Source organism: Prionailurus bengalensis, chromosome C1 (genome assembly GCF_016509475.1).
Source record: "Prionailurus bengalensis isolate Pbe53 chromosome C1, Fcat_Pben_1.1_paternal_pri, whole genome shotgun sequence".
Taxonomy (NCBI): Eukaryota; Metazoa; Chordata; class Mammalia; order Carnivora; family Felidae; genus Prionailurus; species Prionailurus bengalensis.
The window spans coordinates 178,206,917-178,230,627 of record NC_057345.1 but is presented as its reverse complement, the minus strand read 5'-3'; the positions used below and the strand labels follow the sequence as shown (position 1 = coordinate 178,230,627).

The window sequence follows — 23,711 nt, the reverse complement described above, 5'->3', positions numbered from 1 at the left end:
GCCTGCGCCCGGCTAGGGCTCCCTCCGGCAGCGCCTTTGTTTTCCCTACTCCAGTTACGTTTGCGGAAGTGCTGCCCGCGCCGGGCGCCGGGGGTGCCGGCTGCTGCCTCCCCAGCGCCCTATAAAGATGACAGCCGACACAGAAGCCGAGGGGAGGGAGGCTAGGAGGGAGGGAGGGAGCGACGGGCGAGCGGGACTGGGAACCGAGACACCCACACCTGCCCGCCCCGGGAGCAGCGCCTCCGAGGCCCCCTTCCCCCGACAGCAGGTGTGCGCGCGCCGGAGGGGGGCTCTCCGCCCTCAGGCCCGGCCCCCGCAGGGGAAAGCTTGGGTGGGGCTGCTGGGCCGCCCCCGCCGAGCGCCCCCTCCCCGCGCACCGGGCCCCGACTCACCTGCTGCGGGCGGCGCTGGCGTTCAGCTGCGCGGGGCGCGGGGAGCCATCTCCCCTCGGCGCGGGGCGGCGGCTCGGGGCGCCGGGGCGGCGGCTGTCGGGGCGTCGCGCACCATCTCGGGCGGGTCGCTGGCTCCTCGGGGGCTGCGGCGGGCGGGGCGCGGCCGAGGGATGCGGGCCGATTGGGGCGACCCGCAGCGGCGAACCAAGCGCACCCTCCGGGGCGACCTTTCCTCCTGCTCCTCCACGACCGGGTGCCTCCGCCGCTGGCTACCAGCTGGACCCGCTTCAGGGCTGAGCGCCGAGCACCCGCCGCCAGGTGCAGCGCTCCGCCTCCTGCGGCGGCGGCGGATGCGTCGGCGGCCGCTCCTCCCGGCCTCCCGCCCGCCCCGCCGGCCCCGGGGGACCCCCGGAACCAGCCTTGCCGGGGAAGCGCGCAGGGCTGGGGAAAGCAGACGCAGGTTCTATCCCGGCACCCCAGCCGACCCCACCCCGCCCCGGCTCCCTCCCCAGGCTAGTGATGCAGGCCTCGCTCCCGCGGGCGGGTGCGATGAGGAGATGGCGGCCTGCTTGGGAATCTACATCCTTGGCGTTTATTGAGGGCTTATTAAGCGCAGACACAGTGCTGACGCTCTTAGGGAGCTATCTCAGAGCCTCTGGTCCCGAGCGTGGCAGACTGTCCTCAGTTGACCAGGGAGAGAGGAAGGGGGTAGGGGACTGGAGGCAAACGGCGTGGGTTCCTGGACTCGCGGGGGTAGGATACACCGGAGCTACATCAGCGTTTCAAATTGGGAAGGTGTTACCGAGTATCTGGCGCGTTGCTGAAGGAGGTAACCGCGCGTGTCGCACTAAGAACGTAATGCAAGTTGTATTTCTGGTTAGACCCGCTGGGAAGGTGGGGAGAGTGGAGTGGTTGTAAAAGGTAGCATTCCCTCTGTAAGTATTTTTGTGAGCCCGTGATGGGCTCTGGGGGTGCCACGTAGCGTTCGCAGGGAGCTTCTGGTCTTGTCCTGGCAATAAACAGCAACGATAATGGCAACTTACATTTATGAACATTTCTAACATATGAAACACTGTTTAAGGGCCATTTAACCTTACCATAGTCCTAAAGGTACAGATAGTACTATTACTTAGAACTGATAAAACCGAGGCTGAAATTTAATGTGACCTATCCAAAAATCACTAAATAAAAGGGAGAGAAGTCGTCTTTCATTTCCAGGATTTAACCACGAAATCCTATTGATGAGAAATAATGAGAAACTTTGGGATTTGAGGTCCCTATTTAGAGATAAATTAATGAAACAAAATTACGAATGCAAAGTCACTGTAGCCCCTGCTGGACCCCAGGAAGGGTTCTGAAGCCTAAGCGACATTAGCCTCATGATAAATCTAGTTGCAGTACTTCTGCAGAAAAGCAAAACAATTAAAGGCAGTGAATGCTGAAATTTCAAATGAAAGAGATTAGGTGGTTGTTAGAGAATGAGATATTTGGGTCTAGCATGGCCTTTAGACAGCTTCCTACTGCATTATTGGAACGGACAGCTCACAAAGTATCCAGTTGGTAGCTATCGTGATAGAATTACCATCCTCTTCTGTCTAGCTATTAAAGAAGCAACCTTAAAAGGTGGGGAGAGGAAAGTGAACAGATTCCACATCTAACACCGTTCACGTTCTCTGTTACATATGGAAGGAGGGGGAAAGGAGAACAGGAACAAATTGTAGGAAAATAGGGTAGTTCTTAAACCAAAGATGCTCAAAGGCAGGTCCATGTTGAAAAGTGAAGCCAAATCATCCTAGAGATGTAAGCTGGTGTTTCTATTTCAAATAGGACGGGATAGCCTCAAGGGTCAGCATAGCAGAAAATCTTGTTTTCATTGGCCCTGTTTGGGCAGGATTTTTTTTTTCCTGGCAGCCCCTTCCCTTTTCAGTACAAGATGCACACATGCACCAAAGAAAAGTGATCTGCTACCCTTCATCTCCCTACCCCCGTGGGGTACCGAATGGGTGTGGTGGTTAGCTTCCAAGTGCACTGCCGGGTGGGCTATCCCAGAGGTCCCCGCACAGAAAGGTTCCCCAAATTAAGATGTTGATGTCACATGCTCTTTGAATCAATTTACAATACAGGGTAAGAAACCAGGGGGAAAAGAGAGGGTAGATTAACACACTTAGGATAGGGTACACGTGAGGTGGTATGTTTTATGAAATGTGCCTCTCTCTCCCCTTCTCTCCTTGATTCAGCCTTCCTTGTGTTGTTGGTGGGGTTACAAGGACCATCACTGAGGTGCAACAAGGGGACTTGACAGATAGGAGATGCCTGGTGCCAGAGCCAACATATGCTTTCTGTACTGAGGCACAGGAACCAGGTGCCTGGCCACCGTTCCTGCTCACCATTTACCCTGACCAGTAGCTGTGGCTTTTAACTGCATTTGTCAGGCAAAGAACAAGTGGAAGCCATGCAGGTATTACCAGTGAGTGGTGATTTTAGCCTTTTTAACCATTTTAATGTATTATTCCTAATATTGAGTGTCTCATGTGCTTCCTGAAGGTTTACTGCATCAAGAGTATTTGGTGCGTACTTGGACCTTCTATCCTTTCCTCTACGTTCAGTTCACATACATACTATGTACTTTCTCTCACAAACTATTTGTTTCTACTTCAGTTTTATATTTCCCCCTTATAATGTTTGTGTCTCCTATTTCCTTTGGCAGAATTTATTATTATTAAATAACAAAGCAAACACATCACTATATGTGATAATAATAATAATAGCTAATACAGGACTTACCCTGATGCCAGGCACTTTCCATATATTCATTCATTTAATTCTTAACAAGAGTCACATACAAGTAGCTACTGTTATTATCCCATTTTACAAATGAGAAAACCGGTGCCTGTAAAAGTTAAGTGACTTGACCAAGGTCACACCACTAAGTGGTGGAATCCACATGCAAACCAAGGTCATCCAGTTTCAAGGCCCCGGCTCTTAACCAGACCTTCTTCTTCACTCTTAGAAATATTTAGAAATACCTATATTCACATGTGGAGGGTTGGGGGTTTTACATACATGCAAATGGTATCATCTGCTTTTCTCTGTCCACCTGTTAGCATCATTGGACACAACAGTAGTCCCCCTTATCAGCGGTTTTGCTTTCCTGAGTTTCCATTACCGGAGGTCTAACCAAGGTCTGGAAGCACATGATCCTTAATAGTAGCCTATGGTACATTGCAACGTCTACATCGTTCACCTCACTCTGTCTCCTCACTTAGGCATTTTATCATCTCTCATCATCACAAGAAGGGTGAGTACCATCCAATATTTTGAAAGAGACACCACATTCACATAACTTTTATTACAGTATACTGCTCTAATTGTTCTATTTTAGTATTGGTTAATGTTGTTTATCTCTTACTGTGCTTAATTTATGAATTAAACTTTATCATAAATTTGTATGCATAGGAAAAAACAGAGTCTAGAGTTTGGTACTATCTGCGCTTTTTTTTTTTCACCACTTTTTTTTAAAGTTTATTTATTTTGAGAGAGAGGGAGAGTAAGGAAGAGAGAGAATCCTAAGCAGGCTGTGTGCTGTTAGCACAGAGCCAGATATGGGGCTCTGTCCCATGAACCGGGAGATCATGACCTGAGCCTAAATCAAGAGTCAGATGCTTAGTTGACTGAGCCACCCAGGGCCCCCATCTGTTTTTCAAGCATCCTTTCAGGGTCTCAAAGTTTATCCCCTGTCGATAAGAGAGGACCTACTGCATTGACTATTCCCTCCTTGAAACTCTCCCTTCCTCTGATTTTTGTGACCCACATCCCCTGGGTTTTTCTTTTCCTCTTTAGCCACTCCCCTTTGTATACAATACCTGTCTTTTGTTCTGGGCCTTTCTTTCTTCTGTTTTATTGTTTTTGTTTTTGTTTTTTCCCTGTGCTTGCTCTTCCCTATTCTTCTCTGGGGCAGCTTTTCTCCTGAGTGCCAGATCCATGTGGCCAGTTGTCCAGTAGGTTGTTTCACAGGCCCTGAGTCCCACATCAGCCCTTCGTTGGCTTCTGCCCCTCCCCACTCACTCTTACTTCTGGATTCCCAAATGGTCATCCACCCAGTTGTACAGGTGCCTCATACTTGACGCCCCTTTCACCCTTACCCTCATACTCACTGTATTCGTTTCTTATTGCTGCGATACTAAATTACCACACACTTAGCAGATCAAAGCAACACAAATTTACTGTCTTATAGTCTAGAAGTCTGAAGTCCAAAATGGGTGTTACTGAGCTAAAATCAAGGTGTCTTCAAGTGTCTTCCATCTGTAGACTTTACAGAAGAACCCTCTGTTTTACCTTTGCAGATTCTCAAGGTTGCTCACATTCCTTGGCTTGTGGAGGGAGCCTTCCTTCCATCTTCAGAGTCCCCCACTCTAACTTCTGCTTCAGTTGTGACATTGCTTCCTGGCTCTGACCTTCCATGCCTCCTTCCTTTAAGGACCCTTGTGATGACACTGGGTTCATCCTGGTAAACAGGATAGTCTTCTCCTATCAGGAGCCTTAACTTTTTTGCTTTTTGAGTTTTTCTTTAAATTCCAGTTAGTTAACATACAGAGTAATATTAGCTTCAGGTGTAGGATTTAGTGATTTATCACTGGCATATAGCACCCAGTACAAGTGCCCTCCTTATTACTTATCACCCATTTGGCCCATCCCCCCCCACCTCCCTTCTGGTAACCATCAGTTTCTTCTCTACAGTTAAGAGTCTATTTTTAAGAGCCTTAACTTAATCACATCTGCAAATTCCTTTTGGCCTTGTAAGGTGACATATTCACAGGTTCCTGGGATGAGGACGTTGGCATCCCTAGGGGGCAATGACTTTGCCTGCCACACCCAGTCAACACCAAGCCCTCTGGAGACCATCTTTCAGACTATCTCAGGAATTTGTCTTCTGTTTTCTGTCCCTGTTTTAAGCTCATCCATGAGGTTCTCTCCTCTACCTTATAATCACCATTTATTGGGCCTCTTTGCTTTAATGTGTGCTCTCATCCAATCAGTTTTCCTATTGCAACCCAAATAATGTTTAAAAACATCTGACCTATGTCACTTCTTTGCAGTCCCACGGTGCTGCGTAATACCATGGGAGACCACTCATATTGTGTCAGGCCTCCTGGATGTGCTACCAGCAGACCTTACTCCTCTACTTAAATCCCATCCAAAGTCCCTTGACTATAACAAAGAGATTCAAAATTCTAGTAGTTAAATATGATTAAAATTTTTTTTTCTCATGTAACCATCTATAAGTAGGCAGGCCAAGGTTATTAGTGTGTCCCCACCATCCATACAACACATGGATTCCATCTCTCCAAGGTGACTCCTTTAGGTCCCACCATTCCCAGTACATGGGATGGGGAAGCATAAGCCCAGTCACTTAAAGGGAAGCCCCAGTGTTTGTACACATCGTATCCATGCATTTCCCCTTGGCGGAAATGGTCACATATCTACATCTAGGTGCAAAGGAGGGAAGTCTAGTTTAGCTGAGCAGCCATATGCACAGCTAAATTCTATTACTACAAAAGAAACGGTGAGTAGATTTGGGAAGTCAACGAGCAGTCTTGCACAGGCAGGAAAACAAGGTACTATGCAAAAGAAAAATGGAGGGGTGTAATTTAGATTGGAGGATATGAAAGTCCTCTGAGGAAGTAGTAAACTAAGACCTGAGGAGAGGGCTGGGAAGAGTTCTGGGCAGACCTTGCCCCACAGAATGGGCAGCTCTGAGGCAGCAAAGAGTTCAGCTTTGGTGTTTATAGCAGCACTTTCAACGATAGCCGAATTATGGAAAGAGCCTAAATGTCCATCAACTGATGAATGAATAAAGAAATTGTGATGTATATACACAATGGAATACTACTTGGCAATGAGAAAGAATGAAATATGGCCTTTTGTAGCAACGTGGATGGAACTGGAGAGTGTTATGCTAAGTGAAATAAGTCATACAGAGACAGACAGATACCATATGTTTTCACTCTTATGTGGATCCTGAGAAACTTAACAGAAGACCATGGGGGAGGGGAAGGAAAAAAAAAAGTTAGGGAGAGAGCCAAACCATAAGACACTCTTAAAAACTGAGAATAAACTGAAGGTTGATGGGGAGTGGGAGGGAGGGGAGGATGGGTGATGGGCATTGAGGAGGGCACCTGTTGGGATGAGCACTGGGTGTTGTATGGAAACCAATTTGACAATAAATTTCATATTAAAAAAAAGAGTGGGGAGCTAAAGGTAAATGTCAAGAGATTAGGTTGGAGAAGTTGGCCCAGGCAGTTTAGGCAGAAACCTGTGCCTCCTGTTAAGCATTTTGGATTTCAATTTACATTCAATGGGATCCATTGAGGGACATTTAAGAGGTCTGATTTGTACCTTTAAAAGATCGGGAAGTGGCTATTATGTGAAGAATGGCACTGAGAGGACCGAAGGAAGTGAGACTCATTTAGAAAACAGCCATTGGTGAGAAGAGAGATTAACAGTAGCTTAGAGCAGAGTGGTAGCGATGGGGCTGGAGAAAGTGGATGGATTTGAGACAGAGTGTTTGGAAATGTATCAGCACACTTGGTGATGTTTTGGGTGTGGGAGGCAAGGGAAAGGAGGCGGCAAGAATGACTCACAAGTTTCTGGCTCACGCAAACTGGGTGGATGGTGATAACCTTTACTGAGAGGGAGAAGACTGTGGGAGGAGCGGGTTGGAGGGAAGAAAAGAAGAGTTCACATTTTGGCATACTGCATTGAGATGCTTGTAAGACATGCAGGTGGAACTGTGAAGTAGGCAATTAAATATATGAGTCTAAAGCTCAAAAGAGAGGGCTGGACTCAGCAGGTATCAGCACTGAGGTGCTGTGTATAATCATGGGAATGAAGGGGATCACCTGGAGAGAGAATATATGAGAGAATCTTTGGAAAAGTCAGTTGGTGTGGGAGGAGGGACAAAGAAGGATCAGCCATAGAAGGAGGAGGAAATTCAGAAGGGTATTGTCACTGAAGCCTAGAGAAGGTTTTTTTTTTTAGCAGGATTGAGTAGATACCACTTCAGCTTCCTTCCTTCAGATGCCATATAAAAAAACATTATATCCCTGTAGACTAGGCTTTTTGCCCTTTAAGGGCTTCATGTACCTGGTGCCTTCTCTAATATGGCACTTACAAAATAGCATTTTAATGACTTGTTTGTCTTCCATGGTGGACCATGAGCTCCTTAAAAACCGGGAACAACATGTCTTGTTCGAGAGTTGTATTATTTGTGTTAGCATAGTAACAGTCAACATATGGTGGTTCAAACACGATGAAAGTGTTTCCCTCCCTTATAAAAGTTTACATAAATAGGTGGCTCAGTGGTGTTGGGGACCAGGAGGTTTATGTTCCTTTGATCTTATTGTTCTGTCACTTTCAACATAAAGCTCTCATCTCAAACTCCAACATGCCTTCTCCAACTCTTCCCATCGTATTCACATTCCAGTCATTGGGAAAGAGAAACAAGAAGGGGAAGGCATGTTCCTTTCTTTTAAGAACATGGCTAGAAGGTACATATTACACTTAAATCCCAGTGGCAGAACTCAGTGTTCAGCCATATCTAGCTGCAAGGAAGCCTGAGAAATATAGTCTTTAGTGGCATATGCACAGATTAAAATTCTATTACCATGACCAGTGGACAGAATAGATACTAGATGCAACTAGCAGCCCTCCCATACCCCTGTTACTGCATCACAGAAGCTGACTCATAGAATTGGCTTGTATGAGCATAGAGAAAGGTGGGAGGATAAACACCAAGCTTTGGAGATTGGTGGTCTCATGTGGGAGGAAACGGAAGGGCCATGGAGGGAGAGGTGATAAATATTTGTCAGATAAATGGATGATAATAAATGTATAAATTATAGGTGACAAGTGTGATGAGGTTGGTTCCTTTTTGCTCCCGTTGCCACCATCGCTTCTTTCCTTGGCTTTGGCTTCATGGAGAAAGTGCTATTTATACTAGACTCAAAAGATGGCTGAGGTGCCTGGGTGGCTCGTTTGGTTGAGAGTCCAGCTCTTGGTTCTGGATCAGGTCATGATCTCATCGTTTCATAGTTTCAAGCCTTGTGTCGGGCTCTGTGCTGGCAGTGCCTGCTTGGGATTCTCTCTTTCTCCATCTCTCTTTGCCTCTCCCCCACTCTCACTGTCTCTCTCAAAAGGTAAATAATTTAACCCACTTATCTATATGTATCTGTATTTATTTTTTTTTAAGTGGCCTAAAATATAAATAGGAAAGATGGCTAACTTCTAGAAATCCTTTATTCTGGTATCTTTTTGCTTAATTCTCAGAATTTTCCAGGTGGGTAAGCATATCAACCTACAAATAATGATGCTGTAGTCTCTTTTCCAATATTTATATCTGTTTTTGAAAATATCATTACATTGATGAAACAATCATAAATACTCATGATGATCAATAGTTGTCCCCTTGTGTTATTACTTTTTTTTTTACTATGAGGGCCCCTCTTGCTTCACTATTGAGAATAAGACTAGCTAGTGCTTTGAGGTATATAATTTTTCATTAGGTTACTAAAATATCCCTCTGTATATTTATCAAGTTTAAATAAGAGTTTATGACATAGTAAGAGTTTTTTAAATTGTAATAGGTGTTTGAATGTAATTTTCTTCATGTATTTTCAAAGATGTTTTCTTGTCTGTTCACAATCCAGTAGCACATCATCATCATATGTGTTTGTTAGACAATAATAAATTCACTGTAGTGTAGCATAAAGTTAAGCCCCAGATATACAAGGAAACATAAAATTCAGGTCTTTTCCATGAAGAGGCTTGTGATTTACTTACTAGCAGAGACATGGCTTAAAAAAGATTGATTATAGGGGCGCTTGGGTGGCTCAGTCAGTTGAGCGACCAACTTCGGCTCAGGTCATGATCTCATGGTTTGTGAGTTCAAGCCCCGCATCGGGCTCCGTGCTGACAGCTCAGAGCCTGGAGCCTGTTTCTGATTCTGCGTCTCTCTCCCTCTCTCTGCCCCTCCCTCACTCATGCTCTGTCTCTCTCTGTCTCAGAAATAAATAAACATTAAAAAAAATCTAAAAATAAAGGATTATTATAGGAGGTAGCATATCCTATGAGTGGCACACAGATTAACATTTCAAAAATATCACTTCCATCTTGTTCCTTTCCAATTAAGAAAAATTCATTAGATTTTTATGGCTTAATGCATAAAGTTCCAAATTTTTCACCACCTTCAGTCAAACACTAAGTCTCCAATTTTATTTCCTTGTCATTTCTGTAACATGCTTCATCTTGCCCATCCCTACCTATACTACTCTAAGGTCTTCATGAAAAAGTGTCCAAAATGGCTTCCCTGTCTTGAGCCTTGAAAATCTGTCCAACACAAATCAAGGCACTAAATGTGGATCACAGTTACATAATTTTTTTAAAGTATACTTATTTCTTAATCTTTTTAAAAAAATCATTATTTTTATTTATTTTTTGAGAGACTGTGCATGCACACAAGCAGGGGAGGGGCAGAGGTAGAGAGAGAGAGAGAGGGAGGGAGGGAGGGAGGGAGAGAACGAGAGAATCTTAGGCAGGCTCCACGCCCAGTGCAGAGCCTGATGCAGGGCTCAGTTTCATGACCTCGAGATCATAACCTGAGCTGAAATCAAGAGTTGGTTGTTTAACCACTTGAGCCACCCAGGTGCCCTTTATTTCTTAATATTTAAATCTTTTTCTTAGAGTATATGACCTGTAGAAGGTCATAAGGGTACAAATTCAATAAACCATAAGAATAAAATTCAGTAATTTATAATAAATGTAATAAAAACTCTGTGTTATCACTACCACTAGCAGGAAATTGAATATTACCAACACCTCAAAAGGTCCCCCTGTAACCCTTACAAATTACTACCCCACCCTTCTCCCCAAAGGTAACCATCATTCTCATTTGTAATCCCACAGATTTGTTTTGCCTGTTTTAGAACTTTATATAAAAGGAATCAACGTATGTAGTCTTTTATATTTGATTTCTTTTGCTCAAAATTACATTGCTGTCTGTAGTTACTTCATTTCCAGTATACAAAGATGCCACATTATTTTTCTTATTCTTCAGTTGCTGGACATTTGGATTATTTACATTCCTTCACAATTATAAATAATGCTGCTATGAACATTGCTGTACTTGTTTTTTGGTTCACATATATATGAATTTCTATCCTATATACCTAGAAGTGTAATTGCTAAGTTATAGAATATGTAGGTTTTCACCTTTATTAGTTAGTACCAAAAAGATTCCCAAGGGGGTTGCAAGAATGTGTACTCCTTGCCCTGACTTGGTATTTTCAGTCTTCTTTTTTTTTTTTTTTAATCTTTTATTTTGAGATAAATTTTGAAGTAAATTTATACTTACAGGGAAATTATAAAAATAGAACAGAGAGCTCAACCAGCTTCCTCCAATGCTAGCATCTTACATAATGATAGTACAATGATCAAAACAAAGACACTGACATTGCTGAACCCTGATACAGATGCTATTTGGATCTCACTGGTCTTTCCACCAACATCCTTTTTTCTGTTCCAGGATCAAATCCCGGATTGTACATAACACTTGTGTCTCCCTAGTCTCCTTCAATCTGTGATTGCTCCTCAATTTTCCCTGTTCCTTCCTTTACCTTGTTATTAGTACTAGGATACTAGTCAGGTAGTTTATAGAATGATTCTCAATTTAGTTTTACTGATACTTTCTCATGGTTAGAGTGAGGCCATATCTTTGGAGGAAGAATGTCACTGAGGTATGTGCCCTTCTCAGATCATATCAGGAAGCACACACATCCTATGATGTTAATCTTGATCCCTTGAGAAGGGTGATGTCTACTAGATTTCTCTCTTTCACTTTCTAATCAACAGTATTTGGAAGGAGACACTTTGATGCTTAATGCAAATATGCCATTTCCTCTTAAACCTTTGTTCATTCATTTTAGCTTCCACTGGTTGTTCCTACTGGCAGCTTTTATTACTGTGATGTTCTAATGGAGATTTCCCATTTTCCTTATTACCTATACACTTATTAATTGGAATTCTCTTGCAGAAAAAAGTTTTCCCTTCTTCTCCACTTATTTACTTATTTATTTATATCAGTATTGACTCATGGATATTTATTCTATTCTTTGACTTAAAATTCAATTTTTTCATTATTTTCATTCTCAAATTGTTCTGTATTTAGCCATTGGGTATTCTTTTCAGGTTGACTTCTGTGATTTTTTTCAGGGTGGAATTTGAGTATAATTTATTATTTACAGCAGAATTTTAAACATAAATAACCATGAACTTTGGCAAAATATTTTCTAAAATCAGTCCTCACGTTAGTTGCTTCATAAACTTATTTTTTTAATTGTGGTAAAAAATGCATAACATAGAATTTACCATTGTAACTATTTTAAGCACATAGTTTGGTAGCATTAAGTGTGTTCACATTGTTGTGCGACCATCACCATCATCCATCTTTATAACTGTTTCATCTTCTGAAACTGAAACTACAAACATATTAAGCAATAACTTCCATCTTCTCCTCCTTTCAGACTCTGGAACCCATCATTCTACTTTATGAATTTGACTACTCTAGGTACTTTATATAAGGGAAATCATACAGTGTTTGTCCTTTTGTGTCTGGCTGGGTTCACTTAGCATGATTTTCTCAGGGTTCATCCATGTTGTAGTGTGGTTGAAATGTCTTTCCTTTATAAGGTTAACTAATATTCCATTTTAGTATTTACCACATTGTATTTATTTCTGTGCCTATTTATTTATTTATTTATTTATTTATTTATTTTTAGGAGCTTTGGCATCACAAGATGCTCTAGACCCATCTCACGTATTCCAGCACTAGAACCAACTTCTCCAAAGAGCTGTCTTTTTGTTGAAGGATGGTGTTTAGAAACCAACTGATTGTGGCCATTATAACTGGGATATCACTGCTTCTAGGCCCTATCAGTGGACGGAGTAGGAAATGTATGTATGTTTACTAATCCATTTATCCATACATGTCTGCATTTATTTCTGTACCTGTCTGTATATATAATTAAAAACAAAACAGCACATGAGTTCATACTGATACTTTCACTTCCAATCCAGCTTATTTATAACTATTTGTGCTTATTTATAACTTTCTTTGCCAGCGAGAAACCTGGCTTGCTTTATCTACAAGAGACTTACTTATTTATCCCAAATCAGTATGCATGATTCAAATAGTTTAAGTAGTTTCACTAATACCCCAGAGAAGTAAGTTTACCAACTAGAGTACAGTGTGTATGTGTGTGTGTGTGTTTTAATGTTTATTTATTTTTGAGAGAGAGAGAGACAGACAAAGAGACAGAGCACGAGGGTGGGGAGGGGTAAAGAGAGAAGGAGACACAGAATCCAAAGCAGTCTCCAGGCTTTGAGCTACCGCACAGAGCCTGATGCAGGGCTCAAGCTCACAGACCATGAGATCATGACATAAGTCGCAGTTGGACACTTAAACAGCTGAGCCCCCAGGCTCCCTGAGCACAGTGTTTTGGAAATTTTTTGATTAGCCTTACAATATCCAGTTAAAACACTGTTTTCCAAAGCTCCTTAGGTCAGTTCCTTTCTTACTCAACCTTTCAACGTGGTTACTCGTGTATAACGCAATTAGATTAAGTTGTAATGCAATTAGAATCACTTGCCAAAATGTTGCATTTTATCTTGAATTGCCCTCCCACATTCTATTTTTTATTTACATACAATAGGATTCATTAATTTTGGTGGATTGTTCTGTAGGTTTTTAAAAAGTGCAAAGAGTCATGTACCTATTGGCTCAGCAACGGAAAGAACAGTTCCATCACCTTAAAAATGCCCTTGTGCTATGTCACTTTGTACTTAACCCCCCTAACTCCTGGCAACCACTTATCCTAACAGTGCCTATAGATTGCCTTTTCTAGAATGTCATGTAAATGGAATCATACAAAATGTAACCTTTTAGGTCTGACTTCTTTCAGTTAGCAAATTCTGTTTAGGATCCACTGAATCAATCATTTATTCCTTTTATTGTTGAATAGTGTTCCATTTCATCCACTCACTGATTGAAGGATATCTGGGCTGTTTCCAGTTATTGGTTATTATTAATAAGACTTCTGTAAATGTATGTATACACATTTTGTGTAAAGAAAGCCTTTCGGTTCACTCGAGTAAATACGTAAGAGTGGAGTTGCTGGGGCATGTGGGGCACATAGTTAAGTTTATAAGAAATAGCCAAACCGTTTTCAGTGCAGCTGTAACATTGGCATTTTTTGCCAGCAATATGTGGCAAGACTTTGCCAGCACTTGTCATTTACAATGTGTTTAACCCTTCTAATAGGTGTGCAGGGCATATCATTACGGTTTTCATTTGCCTTTCCCTACAACTAAAAATATTGTGCATCTTTACATATGCTTATATTTCTCTTCTTTGGTAAAGTGTCAAATCTTTCACCCATTTTTTAAAAATTGAATACATTTAGGCAACTTTTTATTTTATTTTATTTTATTTTATTTTATTTTATTTTAGAGAGAGCGAGCGAGCATGCAAGTAGAGAAGAGGGGCAAAGGGGAGAGACAGAGAGAGAGAGAGAGAGAGAGAGAGAAGAGAAGAATCCCAAGCAGGCTCCATGCTCAGTGCAGAGCCCCCATTGTGGGGCTTGATTCCAGGACCCTAGAATCATAACCTGAGCCAAAATCAAGAGTGGATGCTCAACTGACTGAGCCACTCAGGTACCCCTAGGCTACTTTTATTAAAATGAAAACAAACAAACAAAAAAGGCTTTCTAAGTACCAGGCACTTTGCAATGCATTAGTAAATTCGGAATGGGGATAGGATACAGAAATGAATTCAGAGGCATGGTATCTACCTTCAAGGAACCAATTGTCTAATGAGGGAGGCACTATATAAAGAAATCACTGTAATTATAAGCACAAGAAGGTTTTGATTGCTACCACCTAGTTCCCAGGAACTAGGACCTATGACAGGGACTTAATATATACAGATGCTGATATATATGCACAAAGTCTAATTTTTACAACATTTTAAGGTAGTTACTACTATTCCCATTTTGCAGAAGGAAAAAGTGAGGTCGCCGATTTTAAACTCTCTAAGGTCACATAGCTAGATTGATGAGAACATGCTATCCGTTATATCTTGTTAGGTTTCTTTTGAGGCTTAGGAACATTTCTGTTGGAAAGTTTATTTAAAAGAAATAAATATTTCTTTTTTTAAAGTGAAGTATAATTGACCTACAATATCCTATTAGTTTCAGGTGTAGATCATACTCATTCAATATTTTTCTGCATTATGAAATGATCCCCATGATAAATTTAGTTACTATCTGTTACCTTACAAAGCTATTACAATATTATAACTATATTCTTTACGGTGTAGATTATATCCCATGACTTATTTATTTTGTAAGTGGAAGTTTGTACCTCTTAATCCCCTGCACATATATTACTGGCCCGTCCAATCCCCTTCCCTTCTGGTAACCAGTGGTATCCATGTTTGTGTATCTACGAGTCTATTTCTGTTTTGTTTTGTTTGTTCCTTAGTTTTTTAGATTCCACATATAAATGATGTCATATAGTATTTCTCTTTCTCTGACTTATTTCACTTAGCATAATACCTTCTAGGTCCATCCTTGTTATCACAAATGGCAAGATTTCATTCTTTTTTATGGCTAATATTTCATTATCTATATATTCACATTTTCTTTATCCATTTATCTATTAGTGGACACTTTCTCTTGCCCATTTTTATTGGGTTGTTTATATTCTTATTATTGAATTTTGAGAGTTCCTTATATATTCTGGATATAAGTCCTCTACCAGATATGTGATTTGCAAATGTTACTACAAGTCCATAGGTTGTCTTCTCATTCTTTTAACAGTGCCTTTTGCAGGGCAGAGTTTTTGATTTTTATAAAATCCAATTTATCAACTTTTTAATTTTATGGATTATACTTTTGGTGTCCTATCCAAAAAATCTTTGCCAAATCAGTAAAATTAATGGTTGGTTCTTTGAAAAGATCAATAAAATTGATAATCTTCTAACCAAATAGAACAGGAGATAAAAAGAGAAGATACAAGTTACCAGTATAAAAAAAAAATGAGAGGGTATCATTACCAATCCTATTGAAAGGATAATAATATTATGAACAATTGCATACTAATAAATTTGTCAACTTAAATGAAATACACAAATTTTTTCAAAGATATAAACTATCAAAGCTACTTGAACAAGAAATAGAGAACACAATTAGACATATATCTATTAAAGAAATTAAATTTGTACTTTAATACTTTCTCACAAAGAGAATTCTAGGCCTAGATGGTAAGTTTTACCAAAGGTTTAACTAAGAAATAATACTACTTCTATACAATTACTTCCAAAATTCGAAGAGGAGGGAACTCTTCCCAACTCAATTTATGAGGCTAAAATTACCGTGATCCTAAAACCAGACAAAAATATTATAAGAAAGTAAAACTACAGGCCAATATCCCTAACACAGATGCAAAAATTCTTAATGAAATTTTAACAAATTGCATCCAGCAATATATTAAAAATCACAACACACTCTGACCACTGGGGTTTATTCCAAGAATGCAAGGTTGGATCAATATTTAAAATCCAATCAATGTAATTCATTATGTGAGCAGAATAAAAAAGAAATGTGATTATCTCAACAGAACAAGCTGACAGACTCCAACAACTATTCAATTTAATAGTTCTATTTAATATAACACTAGAAAAATAAAAAGCATGACAGTTGGAAAGAGAAAAAAGTAAAACGGTCTTTATTCATAGGTGACATGTTTGTCTATATAGAAAATTCTAAACAATCTATAATGAAAGAACTGAAAGAACTAATTAGTGAGAATATCCAGTTTGCAAGATAAAAAAATCAACTTAAAAATGAATCATATTTTCCTGTATGAGCAGTGAATGACAAGTAATTTACATTTATGAGATAATACCATTTATATGACATCAAAAATATAAAATACTTATTTTTGACCTGTTAAAAACTTTTTGTTAAAAAACTTTTTAGTGTTAAAGATTACAACACACTGCTGAGAGAAATTAAAGAAAATCTAAATGAATGGAAGTAATCAACCATAATACTGGATTAGAGTCAGTATTCTTAAGATGTCAGTTCCCCCTCATCTACAGATTAAACACAACTCCATTCAAAATCTCCACAAGCTTTTTTGTAGGAATTGACAAACTGATTCTAAATTTACACAGTTGTGAAGGATCTAGTATGCAGAACAACTGTGAAAAAGAACAAAGTTGGAGACTTATACTATCTAATTTCCAAACTTATTATAAACCTACAGTAATCAAGACAGTGTGGTATTGGTATAAAGATAATGAAGAGACAAATGGGACAGAATGGAGAGTCCAGAAAGAGACACACACATATACAACTGATTTTCAATGAAGCTACCAAGGTGATTCTATAGAGAAAGGAAAATGTTTCCAACGCAGGTGCTGGAACAATTGATTATCCACATTTAAAAAGTGCTCCTGGCTTGCTCAGTCAGCGGAGCACGTGACTTTTGATCTTTGAGTTGTGAGTTCAAGCCCCACGTTGGGCATGGAACCTACTTAAAAAAAACAAAAGTAAAAATAAAAAAAATAAAAAGTGGGCCTCAACTTTACCTCATACCCCCTATAAAATTAACTCAAAATCAATTATATACCTAAATATAATAGATAAAACCATAAAACTTCCAGAGGAAAACTTCATTTACATTTAATTTGGCAACTTTTCTTAAGTATAATATTAAAAATACAAACTAAAAAATAATAAATTGGACTTTATCAAAATTAAGAACTTTTGCTCTCCAAAACACAATGTTCTAAAAATGAAAAGGGAAGGCATAGGATAGGGGAAATATTTTCAAACATATATCCAACACATGACTTGCACCTAGAATATGTAAGAACTCTCACAACTCAACAATATCAAGGCAAACAATCCAATTTAAAAATGAGCAAAAGATTTCAAATATACTTTACCATGGAAAATATGTCAATGGCAAATAAGCACATGAAAAGGTGCTCAATATCGTTAGCTGCTAATCTTTTTTTTTTTAATGTTTATTTTTGTATTTTGAGAGACAGCGTGCACACAGATGGGGCAGAAAGAGAGGGAGAGAGAGAATCCCAAGCAGGTTTTGTGCTGTCAGCACAGAGCCCAATGTGGGGCTCCATCTCAAGAACTGCAAGATCATGACCTGAATAGAAATAAAAAGTCAGACACTGAACAAACTGGGCCACCCAGGTGCCCACTTAGCGCAATCTTTGAACTGGGTACAATTTTGCCTCTACACCCCAGAGACATTTGGCAACATCTGGAGACATTTTTGATGGTGACAACTGGGTTCAAGGGTACTACCGGCATGTAGTGAGTAGAGGCCAGAGATGCACAGGACAGGCCCCCACACAAAGAATTATTTGGTCTAAGATGTCAATAGTAGTAAGGTTGAGAAACTCTGCATTAGAGAAATGCAAATCAAAAACTCAGTGATATACCAGTATGCGTGTAATAGAATAAGTAAACAAATAAATAAATGGTGAATTAAAAGACTGGACATACCAAGTATTGAAGGGAATGTGGAGTAAGCAGAACCTCACACAGAGCTGGTAGGAATACAAAATAGTTAAACCACTTTGAAAAATCATTTGGGGGCACCTGGGTGGCTCAGTCAGTTGAGCGACAGTTGAGTGATCATGACCCTCAGGTCATGATCTGAGGGTTTGTGAGTTTGAGCCCCACGTCCGGCTGTGTGCTGACAGCCCGGAGCCTGGAGCCTGCTTTGGATTCTGTGTCTCCCTCTCTTTCTGGCCCTCCTCTGCTCATGCTCTGTCACTGTCTCTGTCTCTCAAAAATAAAGTTAAAAAATTAAAAAATTAAAAAAATTAAAAAATTAAAAAAAAAAGAAAAAAGATAATTTGGCAGTTTCTTTAAAAGTTAATCATAAACCTACTCCAGCTATTCTATTCCTAGGTATTTCTCCAAGAGAAATGAAGACATATGTTCACATAATGACTTATACATGAATGTACATAGCAGCTTTATTTGTAACAGCCAAGAACTGGAAACAACGTAAATGTTCATCAGTACGAGAACAGATAAACAAATTGTGGTTTACTCATACAATGGAATACTACTCAGCAGTAAAAAGAAACAACTACTAATATATGCATTAATAAATATATAAACATATATGGATGAATATCAAAAATAATTATCTTGAGTGAAAGAAGCCAGACACTCCCCTCCAAAAAAGGAGAGTCCAGTAGAGCTCCATTTATAAAAACTAAAAAATGCCAACTGACCTATAGGAACAGAAAGCAGATCCGTGGTTGCCTGGGAATGGAAATGAGAGGGGAAGGAAGGGAAGAATTATAAAGGGGCATGAAGAAAAGTTGGAGGATGATGGATATGTTCATTATCTTAATTGTGGTGACGGCTTTAGGAGTGGTTTACAAAAACTTATCAAATTGTACACTTTAAATATATGCAGTTTATTGCATATCAATTATACCTTTGCAAAGCTGTGGAGGCAGGGAGGCTGTGACTCATGTTCTGTGTGAACGAGTAAAATCACCTCTTTCCTCCTGGCCACTACAGACTGGACCACAGTCCAGTCTTATTTTATAAGCCCAGTGCAACTCTGCAATACTGGACTGAAAGGGAGTCGATGCCTCAGGGTATTCATGGCTTAAAACTCTGTCCAAGAGGAGTGCCCCAGATTGGTTGCTTCCAAAGGACTCGAGATATTATACAAGAAATTAGGAAACTTCCCTTCCTTGCTATATAAAGTTACCATTTATTTTTAGAATAAACTCTCATTACTAAGGCTAATCTGTGCATGTTAAGGAGCCAGAAAAGTACACCTACTCATAATCATCCTCCATATGCTTGCTAAAGTGTTCTTCCAGAACTTCTAGCCAATGCAGTAAGAAAATAAAAGATGAGCTATACATATTGGAAAGGAAGAAATGAAATTGTTTTATGTATACTATTTGATTATATATCTAGAAAATTCAGGGGAATCAAACTGAAGAATTATTAGAACTAAAAAATAGGTTGTTATGTAATATGGCAAGGTATAAAATTGATATACAGAATTCACTATTTCCTAAATACCATTTAAAGAATAAACACCATAGTATGGGGGGGAGGGGGGGAAATGACACCATTCAGAACAACAAGAGAATTCTCAGTATCTTGGTCACTTTCTCTGAACATTTTCTAGTTCTGTATCCTTCACAAAGTGTTACCTTGGGTATCAACTGGAATGTATTTATAATCCTAAAGCCTTTCTAGAGAAGCTGTTGCTGTGATATCCAAAGTGTCATCATTTCCTCTTGATTCATTGTAATGCCTCCATTTGTATTTCACTCAGCAGATCAGTTGAAAACAATGTTCTGCATGCCACAGACCATAGCCCAATCCATCATACCATTTGGTTGTCTAGGAGTTTACTAATGAGTTAATTTATATAAAATGATCCTTCTTCATATTGAATATTTTTCTATATGATGGTGGACTTACTATAATTCAGGAGAGCTGTGTAGGTAAAACAGTACGTTTGTAATTATAGACTTAAATTAAAAAGACAACAACAGAAGTGCCTGGATGGCTCAATCGGTTAAGTGTCCAACTTTGACTCAGGTCATGATCTCATGGTTCGTGAGTTAGAGCCCCACATTGGCCTCTGCACTGACAGGAGCCTGCTTGGGGTTCTCTCCCTCTCCCTCTCTCACTGTCCCTCTGCACGCCAAATAAATAGATGAACTTAAAAAAAATAAAAAGACAACAACAAAGAAACACATATTTGTATACTCACCAACTTGCAGTAAAATAGAATTTAAAACTTTTGCTATATGGTATTTTAGAATATATGTCAAAACAAAAGTGTGAAATAATTGAACTATTCTGAATGATTTAAAGTCAAATAGTATTTTTGTTTCTGTTGATTTTTGCTTTTATTTTTTAAGTTTTTTTTTTTTAATTCCAGTTAGGGGCATCTGGGTGGCTCAGTCAGTTGAGTGTCTGAGTGTCTGACTTCAGCTCAGGTCATGATCTAGCGGTTTGTGAGTTCGAGCCCCGCGTCGGGCTCTGTGCTGACAGCTCAGAGCCTGGAGCCTGCTTCAGATTCTGTGTCTCCCTCTCTTTCTGCCCCTCCCCCCCTCATGCTCTGTCTCTCTCTGTCTCAGAAATAAATAAACCTTAAAAAATTAAAACAAAAATTCCAGTTAGTTAATATACAGTGTAATATTAGTTTCAGATGTGTAATATAGTGATTCAGTACTTCATACAACACCTGGTCCTCATCACAAGTGTACTCTTTTTTTTTTTTTTGAAGTTTATTCATTTTTGAGAGGGAGAGAATAAGTGTGAGCAGGAGAGGGGCATAGAGAGAGGGAGACACAGAGTCCGAAGCAGTCTCCAGGCTCTGAGCTGTCAGCACAGAGCCTGACACAGGGCTTGAACTCATGAACTGTGAGATCATTACCTGAGCCGAAGTCAGATGCTTAACCGCTTAACTGACTGAGCCCACCCAGTGCCCCACAAAAAGTGTACTCCTTAATCCCCTCACCTATTTCACCCAGATATCTCCCCACCAACCTCCCTTCTGGTAACCCTCAGTTTGTTCTCTATAGTTGAGTCTGTTTCTTGGTTTGCCTCTTTCTTTTTATTTTCTCTTTGCTTGTTTGTTTTGTTTCTTAAATTCCACATATGAGTGAAATCATATGGTATTTGTTCTTCTCTGACTGGCTTATTTCGCTTAGCATAATACTCTCTAGCTCCATCCATGCAATTGCAAATGGCAATACTTTTTTATGGCAATATATATATATATATGCCACATCTTCTTTATCCATTCATCTATCGATAGGCACTTGGGCTGTTTCCATAGTGGACACTTGAACTTGAGCTCTTTTCCATACTTTGGCTGTTGTGGATAATGCTGCTATAAACATAGGGGTGCATGATCCCTTTGAGTAGCGTTTTTGTATTCTTTGGGTAAATACCGAGTAGTGCAATTGCTGCGTTGTAGGGTAGTTCTATTTTTAACTTTTTGAGGAACCTCCATACTGTTTTCCAAAGTGGCTGCACCGGTTTGCATTTCCACCAACAGTGCAAGAGAGTTCCTTTTCCTCCACATCCTTGCCAACAGCTGTTGTTTCTTGTTTTGAGGTTTTGTTTTGTTTTGTTTTTGGATAGGCTTCATGCCTGGTGCAGAGCCCAACACAGGGCTTGAACTCACAACCCTGAGATCAACACCTAAGCTGAGATCAAGAGTTGGACACTTAACTGACTGAGCCACCCAGGCACCTCTCTTGTGTTTTTTATTTTAGCCATTCTGACAGGTGTGAGGTGATATCTCATTGTAGTTTTGAATTGTGTTCCCCTGATGATCAGTGATATGGAGCATCTTTTTTTTTTTTTTTTCAACGTTTATTTATTTTTGGGACAGAGAGAGACAGAGCATGAACGGGGGAGGGGCAGAGAGAGAGGGAGACACAGAATTGGAAACAGGCTCCAGGCTCTGAGCCATCAGCCCAGAGCCTGATGCGGGGCTCGAACTCCCGGACCGCGAGATCGTGACCTGGCTGAAGTCGGACGCTTAACCGACTGCGCCACACAGGCGCCCCAGGAGCATCTTTTTTTAATGTTTATTTATTTATTTATTTTAAGAGAGAGAGAGAGAAAGAGAGACAGAGTGTGAGCGGGAGAGGGGCAGAGAGAGAGGAAGACACAGAATCAGAAGCAGACTCCAGGCTCTGAACTGTCAGGCACAGGCCTCAAACTCACAAACTGTGAGATCATGACCTGAGCCAAAGTCAGACACCCAACTGACTGAGCCACCCAGGTGCCCCTTGAGCATCTTTTAATGTGTCTGTTGGCCATCTGGATGTCTTTTTGGAAAAATGTGTATTCGTGTCTTCTGCCCATTTTTAATTGGATTTTTTTTTTTGGCTGTGAAGTTTTATAAGTTCTTTATATATATATTATGGATACTAACCCTTTATCAGGTATGTCATTTGCAAATATCTTCTCCCTTTCTGTAGGTTGCCTTTTAGTTCTGTTGTATTTATTATTAAAAATGTCCCAACTGTTCACTCTGGGACCCTAAGGCCTGAGGACACTGAATTCCCTCACTGTATGTAGATAACTGAACCTCTATTGTTCTAAGAGTCTCTTATATAAAATGAATGAACTTGGAATTGGTCATCTTTAAGGTCTCTTTATATACACGTTGTTGTGATTCCCTGTAGTCTGTACATATCAAGTGTTTTCATCTCTGCTTTAAAAAAAATATGCAGTAAACAATGTTTCTCTTTAAAACAAAAGGCCTGGGAGGGTAAACAAGTTTTTTGTCCCTGTTGTTGAAAATTTTATTGGAATAAATATTGTTAAAATGTCAATACTACCCAAAGCTATCTACACATTCAATGCAATCCCAATCAAAATTGCACCAGCATTCTTCTCGAAGCTAGAACAAGCAATCCTAAAATTCATATGGAACCACAAAAGGCTCCGAATAGCCAAAGTAATTTTGAAGAAGAAGACCAAAGCAGGAGGCATCACAATCCCAGACTTTAGCCTCTACTACAAAGCTGTAATCATCAAGACAGCATGGTATTGGCACAAAAACAGACACATAGACCAATGGAATAGAATAGAAACCCCAGAACTAGACCCACAAACGTATGGCCAACTAATCTCTGACAAAGCAGGAAAGAATATCCAATGGAAAAAAGACAGTCTCTTTAACAAATGGTGCTGGGAGAACTGGACAGCAACATGCAGAAGAATGAAACTAGACCACTTTCTTACACCATTCACAAAAATAAACTCAAAATGGATAAAGGACCTGAATGTAAGACAGGAAACCATCAAAACCCTAGAGGAGAAAGCAGGAAAAGACCTCTCTGACCTCAGCCGTAGCAATCTCTTACTCGACACATCCCCAAAGGCAAGGGAATTAAAAGCAAAAATGAACTACTGGGACCTTATGAAGATAAAAAGCTTCTTCACAGCAAAGGAAACAACCCACAAAACTAAAAGGCAACCAACGGAATGGGAAAAGATATTTGCAAATGACATATCGGACAAAGGGCTAGCATCCAAAATCTATAAAGAGCTCACCCAACTCCACACCCGAAAAACAAATAACCCAGTGAAGAAATGGGCAGAAAACATGAATAGACACTTCTCTAAAGAAGACATCCAGATGGCCAACAGGCACATG

The 23,711-nt window shown here is 40.1% G+C and overlaps 1 protein-coding gene and 1 long non-coding RNA gene across 3 annotated transcripts in view; one reads left to right on the top strand and one right to left on the bottom strand.

Annotated features, from left to right (window-relative positions):
- The window catches only part of MFSD6 (major facilitator superfamily domain containing 6), a 78,794-nt gene extending 78,214 nt beyond the window's left edge, over nt 1-580 (bottom strand). For both annotated transcript variants that reach the window (XM_043577319.1, XM_043577320.1), the window contains exon 1: nt 393-580. The gene's annotated coding sequence lies outside the window, so the exon portion shown is untranslated. The remainder of the gene's footprint in view (nt 1-392) is intronic.
- Nucleotides 581-858: 278 nt separating this feature from the next.
- On the top strand, nt 859-12,590 carry LOC122481573. The gene is made up of 3 exons (XR_006296889.1): nt 859-1,221; nt 2,630-2,850; nt 12,224-12,590. It is a non-coding gene; the product is annotated as an uncharacterized LOC122481573 (long non-coding RNA).
- The last annotated feature ends 11,121 nt before the right edge of the window (nt 12,591-23,711 follow it).